This window comes from Amblyraja radiata, chromosome 31, assembly GCF_010909765.2.
Source record: "Amblyraja radiata isolate CabotCenter1 chromosome 31, sAmbRad1.1.pri, whole genome shotgun sequence".
Lineage (NCBI taxonomy): Eukaryota > Metazoa > Chordata > Chondrichthyes > Rajiformes > Rajidae > Amblyraja > Amblyraja radiata.
The window spans coordinates 27961263-27986345 of NC_045986.1; the positions used below are offsets into that span (position 1 = coordinate 27961263).

Genomic DNA, 25083 nt, shown 5'->3' on the forward strand with positions numbered 1-25083 from the left:
CTCGTCTCCGTTCTAAATGGCTTTCTCCTTATTCTTAAAATGTGGCCCCTTGTTCTGGACTCCCCCAACATCGGGAACATGTTTCCTGCCTCTAGTGTGTCCAAACCCTTAACAATCTTATATGTTTCAATGAGATACCCTCTCATCCTTCTAAACTCCAGAGTGTACAAGCCAAGCTGCTCCATTCTCACAGCATATGACAGTCCCGCCATCCCGGGAATTAACCTTGTAAACCTACGCTGCACTCCCTCAATAGCCAGATTGTCCTTCCTCAAATTAGGGGACCAAAACGGCACACAATACTCCAGGTGTGGTCTCACTAGGGCTCCGTACAACTGCAGAAGGACCTCTTTGCACCTATATTCGATTCCTCTTGTTATAAAATTCGATTCCTCTTGTTATAAAAGTCACGGGAAGAGATAGTGAAGGGTAAACAGCATTGGGAACTGTTCAATCATCGGTGCCCCTAGGTGTGTGGAAAAGATTGAGTTGAAGATACAAAGAACTGCAGATGACAGAATCACAAGCCAAACACAAAGTGCTGGAGCAGTTCAGGCAACTTCAGTGGGGCGAATGGAGACAACGTTTTGACTCGGGACCCTGCTTCAGACTGATTGGTGTAGGGGGAAGAAAGCTGGAAAGGAGAGGTGGGGATGGGACACAGCCTGGCAAGAGAGAGGTGGATAAGGGCGAGAGTGGGACATGGGCTGGCAAGCAATAGGTGCACAAAAGTGCTGGAGAAACTCAGCGGGTGCAGCAGCGTCTATGGAGCGAAGGAAATAGGCAACGTTTCGGGCCGAAACGTTGCCTATTTCCTTCGCTCCATAGATGCTGCTGCACCCTCTGATTTTCTCCAGCACTTTTGTCCACCTTCCAGCATCTGCAGTTCCTTCTTAAGGATGTAGGTGAGGGTGGGACAGGGTCTGGAAAGTGATAGGTAGTTACGGGCGAGAGGAGTTGGATTTTTAGATGGGTGGTAGAAAAAAGAGAGAAAAAAAGATGTGAGATAAAGAGTCAAACGCAAAAACTGAGATGGATAGAGATTAAAAAGGGCACGTTTACTCAGTGAGGCTATTGTGCTTGAGGACCAGTGAGTAGCTGTACCAGGGACAGCAAGCATCACTAGAGAGACATTTGCTGAGCATCCAGAAAGGGAAAATACAGATAGATCAAAATCAAGGAGTTTGGTTGTTCATCGAGGCAATTTGCAGGTTGCATTAATGCCAAGAATAATTTAAGCAGATATTGGACGTGTAATATGGTATATAATCCCATCTCCCAAGCAAACCCTCGTGTGTGTGTCCCCCCCCATCACTTGCCAGGCTTTGTCATTCCCCCACCTCTTCCAGCAACCACAATCAGTCAGAAGAATGGTCCAGACCCTAAATGTTGCCTATCCAGGTTCTCGAGAGATGCTACCTGACCTTCTGAGTTACTCTAGCACTTTGTCTTTTGCTAAACATTCACTAGTTTAGTTTAGAGATACACTGTGGAAACCTTTGGCCCACCGAGTCCGCACTGACCCAGTGATCAGTCATTCCCAGTAGCTCTATCCTGCACGCTGGGGACAATTTACAGAAGCCAATTAACCTACAAACATGCACATCTTTGGAATGCGAGATGAAATCGGAGCACCCGGAGAAAACCCACACCGTCACAGGGAGAACGTACAAACTCCATACAGACAGCACCCACAGTCAGGATCGAACTCTGGTCCCTGGCTCTGTAATGCCCCTGTCCCACTTAGGAAACCTGAACGGATACCTCTGGAGACTTTGCGCCCCACCCAAGGTTTCCGTGCGGTTCCCGGAGGTTGCAGGTGGTTGCCGGAGGTTGCAGGCAGTGGAAGCAGGTGGGGAGACTGACAAAAACCTCCGGGAACCGCACGGAAACCTTGGGTGGGGCGCAAAGTCTCCACAGGTTTCCATTCAGGTTTCCCAAGTGGGACAGGGGCATTAAGCAGCAACTGTACCGCTGCGCTACCTTGCCGTCCCTCAACGGCAAGACCTCTCCTCATCTATTCTCTCGACTCCATGATAAAATTAATGACCACAGGGCAGAGTGGACACTTGGCACCATCAATAATCTAGTGCTATCTGGAAATGTTTCATGCAAATTAAAAACCAAAGCAGACGTAATGAAACAAGTAAAACATTTTGCTGAGCTCAAATATTTATTACAGATACACAGGAAGCTATAGGAGGTCAGTGTTAGCATGAACCATCTGGTGATAGAATAGTATTCTAACTAACATTCAGTTAAAGACAGAACTTGGTCCCAGCACAGGATGCCAGGACACAGCACGTTAGCAATCCTGCCCACTGGAAAGTTTGATGAGCAATTCTTGAGCACGTTAAAGATGAAAACTGCTCTCTGGTGACTTGACACAAGTCTAATTGAATTTTTCCCAATCAGAAACATTTTGTGCTTTCGTTAACTTTCATTTGGATAATGGACATGCAGAGGCCAAGCTTGGAGAAACCCAAATACTAAAGCAAGTGTTGGCCATGCACTGGGCCACTAGGGGAGGGTGGAAATGCAGCCACAAGTTTGAGAAAATATCCTTCACAGAATATCGCATGTGCTTCAAATTCACTCAACTACAGGAGATAGACACAAAGAGCTGGAGTAATGCCCCTGTCCCACTTAGGAAACCTGAACGGAAACCTCTGGAGACTTTGCGCCCCACCCGAGGTTTCCGTGCGATTCCTGGAGGTTGCAGGTGGTTGCCGGAGGTTGCAGGTAGTGGAAGTAGGTAGGGAGGTTAACAAAAATGGAACCGCAGGGAAACCTTGGGTGGGGCGCAAAGTCTCCAGAGGTTTCCGTTCAAGTTTCCTAAGTGGGACAGGGGCATAACTCAGTGGGTCAGGCAGAATAGCTGGAGAAAAAGTACGGGCGACTTCTTCAGAGTGAAAGTAGAGGGGGAAGAACTGGAGGTAGGAGAAGGCCAGAACAAAGCAGGGCCAACAACAGATGACCAAGGAAGGGTGGAGCCCATCATGGTCCATTGTTGGCTGAGGAAGAGATGATAACACAGGTCTACAGGAATGCGAGCAGTGGGACTAGGGTGGGGGAGAGAGGAATTCAGGGGTTACTTAAAAATTCACGGAAATCAACACTCATACCACTGGGTTGCAAGCTGTCCAAGTGAAATATGTGCTGCTGCATCTTGTGCCTCTGGGCTTCCTACCTCCCAGTTTAGACCCAACATGGTTTACAGATACCGACAGTCTATTCCCGACGTCGTACTACAGTTCTCCTCCTGTGCTCAATCCTTCCCACTCATTCAACGCCAGGTTGGCCAGTAGTGGATGACTGATGGGGAGGGAAAGGGCCTTGAAGCAGATTGACTGCAGCAAGGAAGCCTTTCCAAACAAACTCCCTCGCTCTGGGCAACGTTCCAAACCCATTCACCTGAGGAATCGTTCACTGCTGTGGAATATTCACCAGCAGCAACGGTTGGGATTCACAGATAGGTTGGGAAAAAGGAGCGTCATTCCTGAACAGGAAACTCTGCAGTCAGTGTGACGGCCATACGAGAAACTTGGGAAAGAATGGCTCTGAAGAAGCGCCAAATAGAGGTTTTCCCATTCCCAATCACGTGTCCTGGGCAACACATTGCAGATTTGGATCAGAGTCCGTCAACTCAGCACGTCGGACAGGTGGACTCTACAATTCCTTCATGGCTGGCAAGCAGGGCTTCTCCCCACATTATCTTCTCCTTGTAGGTCTATGAGACACTCTCTTATTGAACAATTTTACTTGGTTGACAAAATTGCTGGAGAAACTCAGCGGGTGCTCCCGCACCCGCTGAGTTTCTCCACCAATTTTGTCTACCTTCGATATCCAGCATTTGCAGTTCCTTCTTATATAACCATATAATAATCACAGCACGGAAACAGGCCATCTCGGCCCTTCTAGTCCGTGCCGAACACTTACTCTCACCTAGTCCCATCTACCTGCACTCAGACCATAACCTTCCATTCCTTTCCCGTCCATATACCTATCCAATTTATTTTTAAATGATAAAATCGAACCTGCCTCCACCACTTCCACTGGAAGGTCATTCCACACAGCTACCACTCTCCGAGTAAAGAAGTTCCCCCTCATGTTACCCCTAAACTTCTGTCCCTTAATTCTCAAATCAAATTCTTGAAAATTTCACTTGGTTAATCACTCATGCAAGGAGCCTAGAATAGCAAGCAGTTGTGTTACGTAAACTTGAGCGTACTGCAAGTTTGTACACAGTATTTAAATGATTTGCAGGTTCCCCACTGCATTTTAATTGCTCAAGTGCTATTTGAAATCTACACTATGTTTTTGTGACAAAACGTGCCTCTGCCTCACTGCCTCAGAGGGTGGTGGAGGCAGGTTCTCTGGATGCTTTCAAGAGAGAGCTAGATAGGGCTCTTACAAATAGCGGAGTCAGGGGATATGGGGAGAAGGCAGGAACGGGGTACTGATTGGGGAGGATCAGCCATGATCACATTGAATGGCGGTGCTGGCTCGAAGGGCCGAATGGCCTACTCCTGCACATATTGTCCATTGTCTATTGTCAAATTCAAGGAACTTGGTTTAGTTTTAGTTTAGAGATACAGCATGGAAACAGGCCCTTCGGCCCAGCGAGTCAGCGCTGACCCACGATCACCCGTACACCAGTTCTATCCTAGTTTAGTAGAACAACTTACAGAAGCAGATTAACCTACAAACCTACACTGCTTTGGAACGTGCGAGGAAACCGGAGCACCCGTCCGGATAAACACCACACGATCATTGGGAGAAAGTACAAACTCCGTACAGACAGCACCCGTAGTCAGAATTGAACCCAGATTTCTGGAGCGGTAAGGCATCAACTCTACCAAGGTGCAACTGTGCCTGCTCTCCTGGTGTACGCAGTCTCCCAAGTCTGTGGGAGAGAAGATCCAAGTCTCTTAATAGACAATCTAACATTGCCACCTCCCGACCTCTACATGGACTTCTAATAGACAATAGGTGCAGGAGTAGGCCATTCGAGCCAGCACCGCCATTCAATGTGATCAAAGCAAGAATTTCATTGTCCTATCAGGGACACATGACAATAAACTCTTGAATCATGGCTGATCATCCCCAATCAGTACCCCGTTCCTGCCTTCTCCCCATATCCCCTGACTCCGCTATCTTTAAGAGCCCTATCTAGCTCTCTTGAAAGCATCCAGAGAACCTGCCTCCACCGCCCTCTGAGGCAGAGAATTCCACAGACTCACCACGCTGTGAGAAAAAGTGTTTCCTCGTCTCCGTTCTAAATGGCTTACTCCTTATTCTTAAACTGTGTGGCCCCTGGTTCTGGACTCCCCCAACATCGGGAACATGTTTCCTGCCTCTTGCGTGTCCAAGCCCTTAACAATCTTATATGTTTCAACGAGATATCCTCTCATCCTTCTAAACTCCAGAGTGTTTGGGATATAGAGACAGCAGAGGAAATGCAGGATTCTCCCCAACTAGGAGAGAGGGGAAGAAAGCAGGGTGACTGATCCCTATTTATGAAGTACATGGAATTTATCAACTGTTTTGTTCATCTGCCCCTCTGCTTTGAACACAAATGACTTCTGATGTCGGTTTTCACATCTCCTTTAAAATGATTCATCTTGTATCAAATGATGGGAGAGGGATGTACTCTACCTACATGTGCCAATACGTCCACACAAGTGGGCCACAGCCCCAATGGCAGTACTGCTCCAGCATTCAAAACCACATGTGCACTGGACCAGAACATCAATTCAAACCCAATAACTCTGGTTCATCAAAAGACATGCTACCTATCTATCCAGAGCAAGTCAATGGTCGCTGGGTCATTAACATTCACTGCCCTATTTTCCACTTGGATATCAAACTGCATTAAAATGCCAGAGTTAAATTAAAGCAGAGAGCAGTTTCATTGTGTTAAAGCCTCAGCGCTCACAGCCCAGTTTGCCTGGTTCATATTACAATCACCCCAGTCACTCTCTCTGTTCCCCTCTCTCACCAGGCAAGAGGTACAGAAGCTTGAAAACTTCAGGCAACTGAACGGTCCTCTCATCAGCTGGAGTGCAGTCCTGACCCACCATCCACCTCATTGGAGAACTATCTTTAATAAAACTTTATTGGACTTTATCTTGCATTAAATGTTGTCCCTTTATCCTGTATCCATACACTGAATAATAATAATAATGGATGGGATTTATATAGCGCCTTTCTAATACTCAAGGCGCTTTACATCGCATTATTCATTCACTCCTCAGTCACACTCGGTGGTGGTAAGCTACTTCTGTAGCCACAGCTGCCCTGGGGCAGACTGACGGAAGCGTGGCTGCCAATCTGCGCCTACGGCCCCTCCGACCACCACCAATCACTCACACACATTCAAACACATTCACACACAGGCAAAGGTGGGTGAAGAGTCTTGCCCAAGGACACAACGACAGTATGCACTCCAAGCGGGATTCGAACCGGCTACCTTCCGGTCGCCAGCCGAACACTTAGCCCATTGTGCCATCTGTCAAAATGGCTTGAATGTAATCGTAAAGTCTTTCGGCTGACTGGATGGCACAACAAAAACGGCATTTACAAGCGACAATGATAAAATAAATAGCACAGCAGGGTGTTCAACTAAACCAATTGACACAGGCATCTCTGTTCCACTCAAGCCTCCTCCTGCCTTTCCTCATCGGAATCTCGGAACTCTTTCCCCCCCTCTTGCCTTTCTCCAGTCTCCTTATAAATGCATCCATTCCACTTCCTACGGTAGCAAGTCCCAATCTCTTGCCATGCTTTGGATGCGCAAGTATTTATTGGGAATTCAGATTTAATTTCTTGATCTTGTATCGATGGTCTCGTTATGCTTTACCCCACAAGCAACAACATTCTCTACATTTACCGGATACAAAAAAAATTAAGAATTTAAGTCTTCTTAAAAGTTCACTCCTCAATCTTTCTTTCAAGAGAACCCATCCATTCTCCCCATTCACACGCAAGCACTTGCGTGATGAGAGATTGTTTAAATTCTATAAATTGTCCTCAAAAGGCAAATGAGAATTTTCATACAGATAAGACGTCAGGTTTCTTTGCTGAGAACACGTTATATATTGAAGATAGACAAAATGCTGGAGTAACTCAGCGGGACAGGCAGCGTCTCTGGAGAGAAGGAATGGGTGACATTTCAGATCGAGACGATTCCTTCTCTCCAGAGACGCCGCCTGTCCCGCTGAATTACTCCAGCAATTTGTGTCCATCTTCAGTGTAAACCAGCTTCTGGAGTTTGTATTTACACATTTATGTTATCTGTTATGACCAGCCGATTCAAACTCTGTTGAGAATAACTACTGCAATAAACCCTCAAACCCAACGGAGAATGCACAGATAGATTCCCACATTGGTGCCAATGTCCACGGATGGAGAATGGGGAGATTTGGGTGAGGGAGGGATGCAAATATTGAACCAGCAGAAAAATGTCGGGAGAATAACAATACTGAATAAAACAGAATGAAGAATCGCACCAAAGAATAAGTAGGAGGGTTTGTTACCATGGAGACGGATGGCATCACAGATTTGACAACCTTGGTTTCAGATGGGATAGAACTGGGAGCCAAATTACTATTGTTAGAAAGTTAACTGTAGTGGTGAGGTTTCTAAGGAACGAGCTATCACAGATACAGGACCAGGCATTCGTGCTGGTCTCCAAGTTAGATATAAACAAACTAAATAACGCAAAAGGATTGGATAAATAATGCTGCAGTGATATTTGCTTGGTAACCAGTAAATGAAGCAGCTGAAGATCCAGACACAAAATGCTGGAGTAAGTCAGCGGGACAGGCGGCATCGCTGGAGAGAAGGAATGGGTGACGTTTTGGGTGGAGGCCCTTCTTCAGACTGAATTGGTTACAGGTTTGCATGCACAGTTTGCACTGGTTTCTTGTCAGTGGATGGCGATTCTGGCACCAGGCAGACGACATAAAGTCAAAGGACATGTCGAGGTCATTGACCGCAACTCGGGTTGAGTGAGATTACAGAAGGTCAGAATAAAATGCATTGAATTGCAAATATCTTTGAGAGAAACAGACTTGTGGAACATGACAAAGCGATCTGGAAGGCAAAGGTGACCACATCGTTAACTCTGAATTGCTTGTGATGACTTGGAAGGTTTGGGATAAAATCAGCAGAGCAGTTGCACTGTGATGCAAAAACAACTCCCTTTTGATGAGACTGGGGAGCGTGTGGGAGGTACATTATGAGACCTTTAATCTCCAGATGTTACGGTGAGCTTTGGGAAGGACGGGGGCAAGGGAATTATTGAGTAAATTAATGGTGTTATAGCATACAGAGAAGCAATGCCTCAGCAATTTTATGGGGATGGAGAGGATGAAATTAGGACATTGTGTGTGGGTCTGTAAAAGGTAGGTCATGACTGCACTGTAGAATTACATTTAGCCATGCCTACACGTAATGCAATGGATGCACTGTTTAGATTAGAGATACAGCACGGAAACAGGCCCTTCGGCCCACCGAGTCCGCACCGACGAACGATCCCCGCACACTAACACTATCCTTCCTACACACACTAGGGACAATTTACAATGTTACCAAACTAATTAACCTACAAACGTACGTCTTGGGAGTGTGGGATGAAACCGAAGATCCCAGAGAAAACCCACGAGGTCACGGGAAGAACGTACAAACTCCGTGCAGACAGCACCCGTGGTCAGGATGGAACCCGGGTCTCTGGCGTTTTGAGGCAGCGACTCTATTGCTGCGCCACCGTACAGCCCTAATGTAGGAAGTCTGAAATCCTAAAAGCCCTGTCCCACTGTACGAGTTCATTCAAAGAGTTCTCCCGAGTTTGCCCTGATTCGAACTCGGAGATTTACGGTAATGGCCGTTCGTCGGTACTCGGGGCTCTCGTGGACATTTTTCAACATGTTGAAAAATCTTCATGAGTCTTCCCGAGCTTACCTGCCATTAGCGAGTCTTCCCGAGTACCTGCCGTTAGCGTTACGAGCCGCTAAGAGACGTGCCCGAGCTCCGACGTACCCGCTACGTTCATTCTCCGTGCTTACCACGAGTCTGATTTTTTTTTTTAACTCGGGAGAGCTCTTGGAATGAACTCGCATTGTGGGACAGGGCCATAATGTATATCAAGTGCCAGATACATTACATTTCAGGCCAATGGTACTAAGATAAACTAGCAGCATGGATTGATGTGTGCCTGGAGATAATGCATGGGTGCTTTTTAGATTGGCAACACATCACCCATGGCAAGCCAGCAATCCGTTGCAAAGTTTATTTTTTAATACATTAAATAATTTTAAAGCATGGAACCTCGTAAAATAAATAGTTGCTGACACGAAAGGAACAATGGCAAACGGCTACGCTTTGAGCAGCTGCTGACACAGTTGAGTGCACTCTTGTGCCAAACAGTTCAAGATAGATGCGAGTGGTATATTTTAGGCAAAAAAAAAGCACACGCGCTGCACTAGAAGACAAGGAACGCCGGAGGATGCGGGTGTACCTGATGGAAGTATGCAAAATTATGAGATGCATTGAAGAATCTAGTTCCCAGGATGGAAATATCAAATACAAGGACACTAAATGCTGGAGTAACTCAGCGGGTCAGGCAGCATCACTGGCAAACATAGATAGGTCACCTGAAGAAGGGTCCTGTCCCGAAACGTCACCTATCCATGTTCTCCAGAGATGCTGCCTGACCTGTTGAGTTACTCCAACACTTTGAGTATCATTGGTAGAAACCAGCATCTGCAGTTCAATTTTGTTACATAATTTCCAGAAGGCATAGCTTTAAAGGTGACAGGGACATAGTTTAAATGAGACATGTGGAGCAAGTTTGTTTTTTAAACAGAGGGTGGTAAGTGGCAAGGGGGGGGGGGGGGGGTGTGGTGGTGGTGGACGCAGATAAGATAGTGGCATTTGAAACTTTTTGGATAAACACATGGAAGTGCATGGAATGGTGGATATGGATCATGCTCAGGCAGATAAGGGCACTTGGCAACATGTTCGGCACAGACATTGTGGGCTGAAGGGCCTGTTCCTGTGCTGTACAGTTCTAAATTCTATGAAAAAATATACCAGCAGCTTAAACCTAAATTCAGGTTTCATGGGAAAGTTTCTAAATAAGCATTTAACCTTCAATTGTTCACACACAGCAGTTAGTCTTGCATTTACTTCTGAGAGCATAAATGGATGTGTTTGTAATTCAAAAATCTCAGGATAGAAGTAGAATTTGTGTATATCAATAGTTGCAACAATAAGTTCATAAGTGATCGGATCAGAATTAGGCCATTCGGCCCATCATGTCTACTTTCCATTCAATCATGGCTGATCAATCTCTCCAAGTAAGCATGCAGGTACAGCAGGCAGTGAAGAAAGCCAATGGCATGTTGTTCTTCATAACAAGAGGAGTTGAGCATAGGAGCAAAGAGGTCCTTCTGCTGTTGTACAGGGCCCTGGTGAGACCATACCTGGAGTATTGTGCAGTTTTGGTCTACAAATTTGAGGAAGGACACTCTTGCTATTGAGGGAGTGCAGCGTAGGTTCACAAGGTTAATTCCCGGGAAGGCTGGACTGTCATATGTTGAAAGAATGGAGCGACTGGGCTTACACACACTGGAATTTAGAAGGATGAGAGGGTATCTTATTGAAACATATAAGATTATTAAGGGATTGGGCACGCTAGAGGCAAGAAACATGTTCCCGATGTTGGGGGAGTCCAAAACCAGGGGCCACAGTTTAAGAATAAGCAGTAGGCCATTTAGAACGGAGATGAGGAAAAACATTTTCACCCAGAGAGTTGTGAATCTGTGGAATTCTCCGCCTCAAAAGCCAGTGGAGGCTGATTCTTTGGATGCTTTCAAGAGAGAGTTAGATGGACCTCTTAAAGATAGCAGAGTCAAGGGATATGGGGAGAAGGCAGGAATGGGGTACTGATTCTGGATGAACAGCCACGATCACACTAAATGGCGGTGCTGGCTCGAAGGGCCGAATGACCTACTCCTGCAGCTGTTGTCTATTGTCCTAACCCCATTCTCCTGCCTTCTGCCCATAACCCCTGACACCCGTACTAAACAAGAATTTATCTATCTCTGACTTCAAAATATCCATTGACTTGGCCTCCACAACTTCTGTGGCAACGATCGACACGGACTTACCACCCTTTAACAAAATATATTTCTCGTCATTTCTTTCCTAAAGAACGTCTGAGACTATGACCTCTTGTCTGAGACTCTCCCACCAGTGGAAACATCCTCCCCAGGCAGGCCTATCCAGCCACATCATCTGGCAAACCTATTCATTAGGTACGGGGAAGGGAGCGAGTTTGCATCCAGGTGATTGAGATCAATCGGAATTCAACTTCAAGCTATGGTGAAGGATTTCTACAGCACTGCAGTTTGTCACAACTGTGAAACCACGAGCTCACCGGCAATTAAACTGGCCGTTTCATAAAACCCACGGTTGCGGGCTGTTGGTAGTCACCGTGACTTAAACCCTGCACCACGACATGACTTGGCAAAGTAATGGCAGCAAACAGCGACATCAGCAGAAGACTGGTGTACCGAGACAAAGGCAAGTAGCATTATTCTCAATTAAGGAATCATGGGAGCAATCTTAAACTCTGACACAAAACTTAAGTACAGTCAACGGAATGCTGGGAATTATCAATTGAGTAAAACCAAAGCCACGATGGGAGGTTTAACTTAGAAGCTAACTGTTGGATCTTACTTACAGAAGGTAATGGAGAATGGGGAGAAGATAGCAAGGATAAAGGTAGATCGAGAGATAGGAGCAAAGGTAGGTCAAACAGTTCAAACCTTCTGTACTATTCCATACATTTTGGTTGATCAGACCTTTGTCTCAAGTCCAGATTCCTGTAATGACAAACTTCTCAGATTTGATTGTATTAAATGACTGCCTTCACAGCTCTGGATAGAGAACTCAAAAGACTCACGATGCCAATAGATTGCTTCTCATCTCAATCTTAAAGGGGGCCATCTCACTTACTGAAACTAAACCCAGCCACACTGTTTGGGAAAATTTTCACCCCACATCCCATGTAGGGGTATCATCTGCACAGGTTTTTCTTTCGGCTGACACGATGGAACGAGCTGCCAGAGGAGGTGGTTGAGGCAGCGACTATCGCAACGTTTAAGAAACATTTAGACAGGTACATGGATAGGACAGGTTTAGAGGGAAATGCCCAAACGCAGGCAGAAGGGACTAGTGTAGATGGGACATGTTGGTCGGTCTAGGCAAGATGTTGCGACACAGTATGATTCTATGACTATGGAGCCGAGGACGATGAATGTTTTAACTTTGAGCACAAATACATCAGAAATGTTACTGGAGTAGATTTAAAAGTGTGGAGCGGTTGTAATATGTGATTGTAGATCTGCTTCTGCGGCTAGCATGGAAATAACTGCCTGGGATGGGCGCCATCTTGGAAAAATAAATTAAATCTGAGACACAAATGCAACACACACTGGATACTTTAAACCTCTCGGGTTTTAGCCTCTACTGTCTGGAGGGGGATCAGAACTGAGAATAAAGGAAGGGACACACACGCACGCCAGCCAGTTCAAAGCTACTGGGATATAAGGGATATAGGAATGGCACATTCACTGGAAAGTAGAGAGAGGTGGGACTGGGAAAATAACATGAACACCTAAACAGAAGCAGGCGAAGCTTGCAGAAGTTGAGGTGCAGGAGAGACCATGAACAAAACAAATCTCAGCCTCTGAATTAGGGCTGAGTGGGTAGCAAGCTCACCTGCACAAAGATCAGGTAGTCATCCTTCTCCACACACCTGGAATGACCCTCCGCTGCAGGGAATGCTACGTTAAGCAGAAATGCTGCCGTCTGGATTCATTCTTCCTGTATTTAAACTAGAAAATCCCAGTGGCCTGACATTTCAGCTATTCAGTGACCATGTCAAAGACATGGCAATAACTTATAATTACAAAGCACCTTAAACGCAGCGAACCCTGCCAAGGCATTGCACAGGAATCGCTGCAGATTGAATCAGAGGAGATTACTTTAGAACCAAAGGTTTCAGAGGTCTTACATGCCTCAAGAGTAGAGGCATGTGGAAGGGGGGAGGGAGTGGATAAGAGTTCAAGGAGAATATTCTGGTGGTCAAGGGCCAAAAACCTAGAAAATGTTGGGCTGCAGGATAGAGAATGCATAGTTGAAGGAGTTGATGCAGCTACTGAGAATGGAGGCGAGAGCAGGTACAGGGATCCTGAAGGGATTTGAACATAGATGAACATTTAATTTGTAGTGTGGGGTTTCAGTTGATCATCGAGTATAATAATGTCAGTTGTGCAGTCTTTGTTGGTGAGCCTGAGTGTGGTGGCGAGCCACACACATTGGGTCAGTGAGGCATTGCAATGATGCTGTGGCAGGTGAAGACTGAACATTGAACACTCACGTCAGTCTGTAGAAAGGTCCCGACCTGAAATGTCGCCTGTTCATACCTTCCACAGATGCTACCCAGCTCCCTGAATTATTCCAGCACTTCTGTCCTCCTTAATATCAACACTCCTCAATGGTGCGTTAACTTTACGGTTTCAACCAAGGCAAAATAATAAAATGTAGTACATTAAAAATTGCATTAAACAATGTAGGAAAAGGTTGAATCTCATGAGAATACACTCGTAACTAAATACAATTAAATAATAACCTATCATTCTGGTTTTCAAAGGTAGACACAAAATGCTGGAGTAACTCAGCGGGTGAGGCAGCATCTATGGAAAGAAGGAATGCGTGACGTTTTGGGCCGAGACCCTTCTTCAGACTGGTTTTCCAGTCGGGTATCTCACTCCTGACTGCAGAACTCAAACAGGTAAAACCCTAAATAAACTATTTAGGGCACTAAGGTAATAAATCCCTCACCATGCTTTAAAAAAAACAAATCTTTCTGCAATAGTTACAAACCATTGGCACAGCCTTTCTCCGGGTCAGAGTTCCATGTCTCACTTTTGTCAGCAAAGGACTACAAACACCCAATATTGGCCTTCCATTCTCTAGACAATTCCCTACACACCTTCTTAATTATAACTGGACAATCGCCTCTCAGGCATCAGTCATCCTCCTAGATTTCAGAGCCGAGTCAGTCAGTCATAGAGCACAGCACAACTCATCCATGCTGACCAAGTTTTATAACTAAGATGTTTAAGAAGGAACTGCAGATGCAGGAAAATCGAAGGTAGACAAAAGTGCTGGAGAAACTCAGCGGGTGCAGCAGCAACTATGGAGCGAAGGAAATAGGCAACGTTTCGGGCCGAAACCCTTCTTCAGACTATCTTATAACTAAGATCGTTAGTTTACAATATTTGCCTGCATTTGGCCCAGATACTCATGTACCTCTTATCAATGTACTTGTATATGTATTTTCAACATCATTGTACCTACCCCCAAACAGCTTTCTCTGGCAGCTTATTCCATAAACTCACTGTGCAGAAAAAGACTGCCCATCCCTTCCCCATCTCTTAAATCTTTTGCCTTTCACCTCAAACCATGCCCTCTTGTTCTGGACTGCTCTACCTTGGGGGAAAAGACGGACCGCTCACTTTAAGGGCCTGTCCCACTTTCCTGAGTTACTCACGAATTCTCCCGAGTTTTCCCCTTGATTCAAACTCGGAGAATGTCCGTATTGAGACCGTAGATATTTCGTAGCGGTTCGCCGTAGATATTTCGTAGCGGCTCGTTATGCCAGCCGTAGGTACTCGGGGCATCAGGTAAGTCGGGACGGTTTATCAGCATGTTGAAAAATGTCCATGAGTAAAAACAAAAAAGCCAAGAATACCAACAGCTGGCTATTACCGTAATTCTCCGAGTTTGAATCAAGGGGAAAACTCGGGAGAATTTGTGAGTAACTCAGGAAGGTGGGACAGGCCCCTTATCTGTGCCAATGAGAAGGAGCTGAATGAATCGCATTTCCATAGCAACTGCTGAGGAAAGGAGACGCAGTCTCATGACTGGGTAAAACTACATTCAAAAGTCCCAAAACCGCTGGGATCACACAGTGGGTAACTAAGCAGATCTACGAAGTACACAAAATTGCTGGGGAAACTCAGCGGGTGCAGCAGCATCTATGGAGCGAAGGAAATAGGCAACGTTTCGGGCCGAAACCCTTCACCAGATCTATGAAGTATCCTGTTGATCCCAAAGAGGTACGAGAATCAAGCTTACGGAATAGTGGAGTATCTCATTACAATTTCCCTCATCAGAAAAATCGGTAGATACTTGTCGAATTTTTAAAATTTTTCTATGGATGTACGGAAACTTAATTATTCTTTTCTATGTAAAGCACTTTGGTTTCAACGCGGGTTGATTTAAATGTGCTATATAAATAAAATTTACATACTTACGCTTACAGTCATACCCATAAGATAACTTTTTTCTTGTAATTGTTTAGAAAATACCTCAAAAATACCTTTGAGAGCCAATTTAGACTAAAAGATGATGTAAATTTGTTGTAATAAGCATTGCTGCCTCTCATTCCAAAGATCATAGAATCTTGAAATAGTTTTTAAAAACACAGTCAATGTGATTCAAATCTCAGTTTTAAATTGACACCATGGGGAAAATCTGCCCAACTTGTGACGAGTTAAATATTTGTCATTGTGAACATCTTCAAACAAATTTCAGTCCACAGGACAGAAAAATGCACTTGCAATTATAGAGCAAGCACAGACTCTTAACTAAAGATAATGATGGCAAAAAAAGACTAGTTACATTTAGCAAGTGTATCACTCTCTACAACAGGATGGACATAAAAGTGTGTGTCTATCACTCGTTACATTTAACCTGTAATTCACAGGACAATGGATTGGGATCCGGGATGCAGGATTAGTCACATTGCTAATCTTTGCTGCAATATAGAGTGTGTCGAAAATCACAGCAAGTCACGCCCTCCTCTCTACTTTCAGTTTGAAGGGTTCCAACCCGAAACGCCACACATCCGTTTTCTCCAGAGATGCTGCCCAACCCGCTGAGCAACTACAGCACTTTATGTCCATCTTCGGTATTAAACCAGCATCTGCAGTTCCTTTCTACACATCACAGCACAAGTTGGCTTACTAACTCCAGTCCTTCAACCGGGCATCAGAGAACAGTTTAATGGGACATGCATTTTTCCGGCTACAATTCTACCCGCCTTCATGTTAAACGGACCAGCAAGTGTCAATCACTCGCCTGGCAAATTGAGTCACGATCACAAATGTAATTCAGCACAGACTGACAAGTGAAAAATCTCACGGTTCAATAGGCTGCAATAGTCTCACACTGCGGTTGAGGAATATTGCTGAATCTATAAGGTTTCACTCAGCATCAAGAGCATGCGTCAGCTCCACTGCATCCCATGTGGGATGTTATAGTTATTCCCATTCCCCAGCATAGAAATGCTTTTTAAATATATTTTTAAGAAAATATATGTTTTTTTACATTAGGGAACCAAAAAGCATGAAACCTCTAACACAGGAGGCATCATTCAGCACATGCTGGATGGAAAAGTCCTTTGGGTTCGGGTGAATTTGCAGCAGCAGTCTCGTTTCAGAGGTTATGCATTCACTGCATCCATTCCTCCCGTAGTAGAGGTCAAAATAAAGGATGCAACTTCAACAATAGAGTTGCGTCAGTAAGGGATGAGGTCATGTGGGCATCATTAAATGGAGTCAAAATGTGGGACTCTTTGTTTACCCCTCACCACCCCTCCCAAAAACCTGAGATACAAGGAACTGTAGATACTGGAATATTGTGTCGAACACAATGTGCTTGTGTAACTCAGCGGCTTTTTCTCCCCCGATAGGAAGCAAGCTTTATTCATTCAGAAGGTTGCCTGTAAGCAAAGACAGGCACCTCGGGAGTTGTTTGATTCTATGTAGGAAAAACATATGCCCCGATTCAAAGACAACGTGGATCAAAACCAAGTCAGTCACAGTCAGTGTCAATTATCAAAATCCTGCTTCAAGCTTTTAATTTTACTGAGACAATTTGGTCCATTGGAAATTGTGAAAGAACACACGGCAAAGATGAAAGAGGTTTCACTCCATATCATATTCTTGCAGGATTTTGTAAATATTACATTTAATATAGTTTAACTGTATTTAGGCTGAAGGGTCCGAACCATGTCCCCCAGAGATGCTGCCTGAGCCGCTGAATTACTCCAGCACTGTGTGTTCCTCCAAAAATATGAGAAGCTACATAAATATGCTTGAGAAATATGCTGAATGGCCCAATGGAGACACAAGGGACTGCAGTTTAGTTTACAAAAGATAGGGTTAATAATAATTTATCAGGTTAGGAGGCATCTCTGGAGAAGGCAGATGGGAGACATTTTGGGTCAGGACTCTTCTTCAGACTGGGTCTGTAGGGTCCTGACTCAAAGTGTCACCCATCTATGTTCTCCAGAAATACTGCCGACCTGCTGAATTACTCCAGCACTTTGTATCTTTTCGAAATAGCCTGATTCTACTTCTATTGCAAGATAATGATAACAATTCCAGCAATGCCACGCCACTTCACATCTGGTATCAGTCGAATGAAAGAAAATATTTAAATATCAATAGTAAAACAAATTAAAATACAAGAATTGTTTTTTTAAATATTGACCTATTAACCGTGATTATTTGAAGGATGGCGCCTGGCTATAATTGTAAAAATGTAGATTTGAACAGTATCCCACAAGTAACTCCTGCTGGCTGGGCTTGTACACTCTGGAGTTTAGAAGAAAGAGAGGGTATCTAATTGAAACATATAAGATTGTTAAGGGTTTGGACATGCTAGAGGCAGGAAACATGTTCCCGATGTTGGGGGGAGTCCAGAACCAGGGGCCACAGTTTAAGAATAAGGGGTAAGCCATTTAGAACGGAGACGAGGAAACATTTTTTCTCACAGTTGTGACTCTGTGGAATTCTCTGCCTCAGAGGGCGGTGGAGGCAGGTTCTCTGGATGCTTTCAAGAGAGAGCTAGATAGGGCTCTTAAAAATAGCGGAGTCAGGGGATATGGGGAGAAGGCAGGAACGGGGTACTGATTGGGGATGATCAGCCAAGATCACATTGAATGGCGGTGCTGGGCCAAATGGCCTACTCCTGCACCTATTGTCTATTGTCCTGCAGTTACTGAGGTGCAAGCTACAAAGTGCAGTCTGGCTTCCTCCCACATCCCAAAGCTGAGCAGGTTGGCAGGTTAATTGATGGATGAGAATAAAGTGAGATCAGTGTAGTAAATGGGTGCTTGATAACCAGCTTAGACTCTGAGCTGAAGGGCCCGTTTCTGTGCTCCTGACTGACAGGGAAGTTGCAAAGGGACTTTGATGGTTTAATTGAATGGTGATAAACTCATCTTAAATATGGGGAAGGTAAGGCCAACACTTTGGATTGAAGGCAGACTAGTTTCTAAATGGTGGAAATGCACACACACATTTAAAAGCCTCTTGTGCAGAAATAATTGAAAACTGGTCAAGAGCAGAAAGGCTAATCTAATTCATTGAGAATTGGTGCACGTTACGGAATTCGAGATATGAAACCCAACTAAACTACTGCATTTGCTTCAGACTCTCCACTTGGGAAATAGTGTAATGCAGATTTACAAGAAACGCATCTGCATGGACAAGGATTGTATTCCCTTTACAGAATTTGAGTGCTCTAATTGGAGTGGTTTATGATTTAAAATATTCATAAGCACAGAGAAATAAAATCTTTGCTTTCTCTTGTGGAAGAATTTCAAGGTCTCCATTACAGCCACGCCGTTTAGGCCTGATGTTTCGGTTTGGAGTTATTATTATGTTTAGTTTAGAGACACTGCGGAAACAGGCCCTTCGGCCTACGCCGACCAGCGATCCCCGCACATTAACCCTAACACTACCCTACACCCACTAGGGACAATTTTTGCATTTACCAAGCCAATTAACCTACAAACCTGTACATCTTTGGAGTGTGGGAGGAAACTGAAGATCTCGGAGAGAAAAATCCACGCAGATCACAGGGAGAACGTACAAACTCTGTACAGTCAGGATCGAACCGGGGTCTCCGGCGCTGCATTGGCTCTAAGGCAAGCACTGCGCCACCGTGACCTCCCTAAGATGTGTAAAGCGGTACAGTGAAAAACTAATTTGCAAGCTTACCAATCAGATCAGACATACCACATTTTGACACTCGACAAAACTCGATCATACAGCAAAGGGGATGATACAGGATGTAGAATATAGTTCTCAGCATTGTAGCGCATCAATTCCATCAGTGCATCACCTTGTCTAAGGTCCAATGTCAGCATTGGGGTAGAGGTGAATCAGACAGTACCCTAGCTAATGGAAGGACGGTTCAGAAGCCTAGTAATAGAGGAAAAAGCTGTTGAGTCTGGTGGTGTGCGCTTTCAAGCTTCTTTAGGCACACATTACAAGAACAAGGAAGACAAGTTGGCAATGTACTAGTCTAGCCAGTTCCTCCATTCAAATAGGTCATGGCTGCTCCTGTGTCTCAAACCACCACATCACCAGGTTGCCATATCCACTGCCCCCAAAGTTCTAACCGGTTCAGCCTCGAATATACTTAACAATGGAACACCTCGAGCTGGTCAGTCGGTTCTTCAGGAAGAGAGATTCCAAATAATTCAAAACCTCAACACCTGTGCAATGAATTTCCAGTTTTTCCATTACATACCAAAACAAAGGAAACGTTCCTAATGCAGACTAATGGGAAGAAAACCCTTCTTGGACAAGGTTGGCCAAAGGGTCTATTTCTGTCCTGTATTACTAACAGAGCATTGAAGACTCAGTTTTTGTTTTAAAAGTGCAACCATGGAATATTGTTTTAAACAGAGCAAAAGTATTTGTTCAGGCCAGCACCCATCTTCAAGAAGGGTCCCGACCTGAAACATCACCTATCCATACCCCCAGCAGATGCTGCCTGACCCACTGAGTTACTCCAGCAGTTTTTGTTATGCACTTGCAGGTATTAATCCTGGGGGATTATTGGGCATTTTTAGAAAGGGGATGGTGGGATTGAGGTGAAGAGAAATGGTGAATGGCAGAAGGCCTCAGTTGGGAGGGGAGGGGAATAGGAGAGGAAAAACCAAAGCATGCCATACCAAGTGACTGGCCACTCAAACAGGAACACGTAGTTCTGATGAGAAATTCAGATAATACTTTTGCTGTGAAAAGTCAATTTCTGGAAGGTTTTAATGATAGATCTGAAAGAATCAAGTCCAAACTTAGCCGCTAGAGCAAGAGAGCAGGACATCCTGCAAAAACCTGTCCACTGGACTTAAAATTTAAGGGTTATGATCTGAAACTAAACGGAAAAAATATAATTCCAGGGAGGCCTAGATAGTCACATTTCTTGTGTATTAAGCAGGGTGGTTGTTGAGGAAGTCTTAGATAATCAGAAGGCTGACTTGACACGGAGCTTTCAACACCTACTACATTACCTTGAAATTACTTTAAACTTGAATGGACACCCCTTTTAAAACTAGTCTACTCTTCTTTTCAGGTTCCCCACCCGGAGAACTGGACGTCATTCATTGCCTGAAGCGATGCACAAAAATGTTTCAAATGTGACCCGAGCTATAGGGACAGGTTAGGACTTTATTACCTGGAGCCCAGGACGCTGAGGGGTGATCTTACATGTGCATAAAATCATGAGGGTGAACAGTCTTTTACCCAGGTTAGGGGAATCAGGAGAATTCTCTCATGATCGAACTAAAACTAAGTTTTTTTTAAACCTACCTCCTCGACAATCCAATTAAAGCAAGTTATTAATTCATGCAGACCTAAGATAATGTTTTCATGCTGTCGGTGGTGGGTATTTGAAACCAGCTGCCAGAGGAAGTAATTGAGGCAGGAACCTTAACAGAGAGGAGATGTTTAGAGGAAAGTGAGCTGAATGCAGTTAAATAGGATGAGCTTAGATAGAGTGTTTTGGTTCTCATGGAGAAGTTGGGCCTCAGGGCCCGTTTCTATGCTGTATGATTCTAGGACTAACTTGCAGAGATGGGAACTTCAGTGCAGCTGTAAAAAGAATCTGTGCTGCGATTATTTGTTAATACTGGGTGCATTCAAATCCTCAATATATTTAGAAAAACCCCGTGGAAGAGAATAAAAATGAGTAAGCAAAGGTGATGTTGTGACACGGATAAGTAGCTGGTTTTGAGATGGGACTTTATTTAGTTTAGAGATACAGCACGGAAACAGGCCATTCAGCACAGAGTCCGCACCTACCAGCGATCCCAGTTACATGAGCACACACTAGGGACAATTTTACAACTTTAACCAAAGACAGGATCTGAGCCGGGTTTCTGGCAATGTTAGGCAGCAACTCCATCACTGTGCCACCTTAAATGAGGGGTTCAGTCATTTACTAGGATGCAGCAATGTGGTGCTCCACAGGGATCTATTGGGGATATCACCATCTTTTTAAACACATCCTACTGGTTTAGAAGGAAGAGTTGCAAATCCAGATCAATTGAGGACTCAAAGTTAGCAACAGAAAGTAAATTCTCCAAGAAGGAAAGTACAAAAGGGGGAGGTAACATTAACAAAAGTTTTAGGAGGCCACCGACAGAAGTGAGAACAAAACCTCAACGATCTTGAATCAAAGAAACACCAGAATGTTTTCTTAAACGGAGTACGTAAAGAGAAAGGGAATTTAGGTACGCATATGTGTGAATCACACAAAGCATGAGTCGAGAACCAAAGTAATAGATCTTAATGTGTAGGAAGGAACTGCAGATGCTGGTTTACATCAAAGACAGACAAAATGCTGGAATAACTCTTAGAATAAAGGGGAAGCCATTTAATGAGGTGAGAAAAAACATTCTCACCCAGAGAGTTGTGAATGTATGGAATTCCCTGCCAGAGGGCAGTGGAGGCCAAGTCACTGGATGGATTTAAGAGAGTTAGAGCTGCAGGGGCTAGTGGAATCAAGGGATAAGGGGAGAAGGCAGGCATGGTTATTGATTGGGGACGATCAGCCATGATCACAATGAATGGTGGTGCTGGCTCGAAGGGCCAAATGGCCTCCTCCTGCACCTATTTTCTATGTTTCTATGTAACTCAGCGGAACAGGCAGCATCTCTGGGGAGAAGGAATGGGTGACAAAGGGAAGGGTCTCGACCCAAAACGTCACTCCAGAGATGCTACCTGTCCTGCTGAGTTACTCCAGCATTGTGTGTCTATAATAGATGCCAATGACATGTTAATTCACGGATTTGAAATACTCCAGTAGGGAAAGTGAGCAAATAATAAACTGCTGGAGGAACGCACTGGGGCCAGTTTGGTCTGAAGGGCTTTGGCCCGAGACGTGGTCGGACCCTTTCCCGCCACAGAAGCTACCTGGCCCACTGAGCTCCTCAGGCAGTTGGTTCTTTGCTCAATATTCCAGCATCTGCAGCCTTGTGTCCCACTGGGAAGAGGGATAAACTCATGCACAGCGTTTATTTATAGCGTCTAAATTTTAGGAAAAAACATTGCGTTTGCAAGCATAAAAAGTGGAACTTAAAGGTTTATTAACATTTGAAAAATTTGACTTATTCCCACAAGTTTAAAAGGTCATGTTCTGAGGAAAGTGTTTAAAATGATTGGATGGATGATAGGCAAGAATCTGAAATGAGGTCATGATTTAAAATTAGACCCAGGCCGTCGTGGAATCTCACCTGAAAACTCTTTAATACACAAGGTAGTAGAAATCTGGAACTGGCTTCAAAAGACTAAACAGTGTCAGGAATTTTTCACAACTTGTACTGTTAGATTTTATGGTTAGGGATACCAAGGGATATGATGCCAACCCAAGGCAAATGCCAAGCTAGATTTATGTTGGCAAGGATGTATGATGCAAGAAACAAGAGACATATCTGACGTCTCTTTCCTCCAGAAATACTACTGACAAGCATCTGACGGCAACTCTGATGAACTGCTTCCAATCACAGTATGTGTGGTCCAGGTAAGAAGGGAAAGATTTGATATGTAATTTGAAAGCATCAAGAGCAACTTTTTCTGAGCTGCCAGTGGAGGTAGTTGAGGCAGGTCAAGTCAAGTCACTTTTATTTAAATAGCACATTTAAAATACAACTCTCGTTGGCCAAAGTGCTTTACATTGGTGGAGGTACTAACGTTATACAGCAGTGGTACTATAACAGCATTTCAAAGAGGAAAGGTTCAGAGGGACACGGACTAAATGCAGGCAAATTGGACTAGCTTAGATGGGATATCTTGGTTGGCAGAAACGAGTTGGGTCTAGGGGTCCCTGTTTCCCTGCTGCATGACTGACTTTTGCCGGACGATGAGACCAATGTGGGATCTGCAAACATCAGACAAGATATAGTGCAGAAACAGGCCTTTTGGCCCACAGAGTCCACATCGACCAGCGATCACCCTGCACACTAGGGACAATTTACAATTTTACTGAAGCCAATTGACTCACCAAACCTGCAGGTCTTTGGAATGTAGGAGGGAATTGGAGCGCCAGGAGAAAACCCATATGGAGGTCGCAGGGAAAATATACAAACTCCATACAGACAGCACCCGTAAGGACGCAACATCAGTAAAGAGTTTCTGGCAGCAACCCTACCGCTGCGCTACTCTGCCACATGGAGTAGTGCAAGAAGGGCAGGTATTTAACTTGGTGGATGCCACATGCCCTTCACATGCTGCTAATGAACAAATTCCGTCGGGAAGTTGCCCCAAATGCTATTTCTCTATCTTGAGCAGCAAGAAGCCAGAGATTACTACGAGTCAATGGGGAAGTCACATTTTTCACACGGACAAAAAACGTGACTCCGACCCGAAACTTTCTTGTTCCATAGATGCTGCCCAAGTTGGAGGTTTTTCCGGTATTTTCCGCTTTTAATATTCCCAGCATCTGCAGTTCTTTAAAAATTTTCATTTAATATTTTCAAGGTACCTTTGAGAACTAGTAACATAACTCCAATAGTTGGGTCCGCCACTCACCTATCTCCCAATGGTTCCCATTATCACCTCCCTCACTTGTCAGATTCCAGCACTAGTAGCCATTGCGTTCCTGCTTATCATCTTCGAGCAGTCATGTCCACTTTCATCCTCTCCTCATCCGCCTCCATTTAACATCCCCCTAGCCTCCATCCTCCCCAACTCCACCCCTCTCCCTGGTTTCATTCGTCTGCCATCCTTCACCCCTCAGTCCAATCACATCTGGCTCCTCACTTTATACTGGCTACATATCCACTTCATCCTGATGCAGGATTTCGATCCAAAACACATACAATTACAGCTTAGCACAGAAGCTGCTCAACTTGGAGATTCTCCAGGAAGATTGTTATCCCAAATAGCATGTTTCATGAGCCTGGGATCAGGTGTGCAAACAGGGCTTGCCCACTGAGGCCAATTGAGTATAATTAGGGCCTTGAGGCCGAGGATAATGAACTGATAAAGGTCAGTGGGTTATCCTAAAGCACTTTGACCTTAATGATCTTGTGGAGGCAGAGTGTCCAGGAGGCAAGGGTCACTAGTGTCCAACTAAAGATTGAGCTTCGTGCCAAACTTGAACTCTTAATCTTCATCCATCAACTCACAAATTCATACTTCATTCACTTCCAAAATGAGGAAGATTTCACCAATGTCTTGGCACAGAGAGCTCAAGTTACGGGAAACAGTATGTTTTCTGCAGTCTCATCACGCCCTTGCATTTTTAAATGGACGGGTTGAACAGTAGGGACAGTTTGGTTGAGGACATTCATTTTGCAGCAGTTCTGTTCCATCATATAATTAAAGGAACGTCGACTTCTTGGAGCTTGGTCACCAAATGCACACGTACACTGACGTCGATACATAGTGCAGCTCTGACTGAAATTGAAGCCGCCTTTTGGACGAAAACACAGGATTCCCATTCTCTGCAAATATTCTCCACATCAGCAGGAAGCTTGTAAGGTACAGCACTGAATGGCAAAAAGTTTGGTGGAGAATGACACCACTTTCCTCAAACCCCCCAAAAAAGGTAAAATGGTGGAGTAACTCAGTCAGCATCTCTGGAGAACATGGATCGACGACGTTTTGGGTGACGTCTTTTCAGTCTGACGAAGGGTCCCAACCT

At 44.6% G+C, this 25083-nt stretch overlaps 1 protein-coding gene and 1 long non-coding RNA gene across 2 annotated transcripts in view; both read right to left on the minus strand.

Moving 5' to 3' along the window:
• Positions 1-25083, minus strand: part of ssu72 (SSU72 homolog, RNA polymerase II CTD phosphatase) — a 74092-nt gene that overhangs the window by 7498 nt on the left and 41511 nt on the right. The gene's annotated exons all lie outside the window — the stretch shown is intronic.
• On the minus strand, positions 19009-21761 carry LOC116990543. Its single transcript, XR_004416573.1, has 3 exons — positions 21292-21761; positions 19935-19937; positions 19009-19023 (listed from the first exon to the last, which is right to left on the minus strand). It is a non-coding gene; the product is annotated as an uncharacterized LOC116990543 (long non-coding RNA).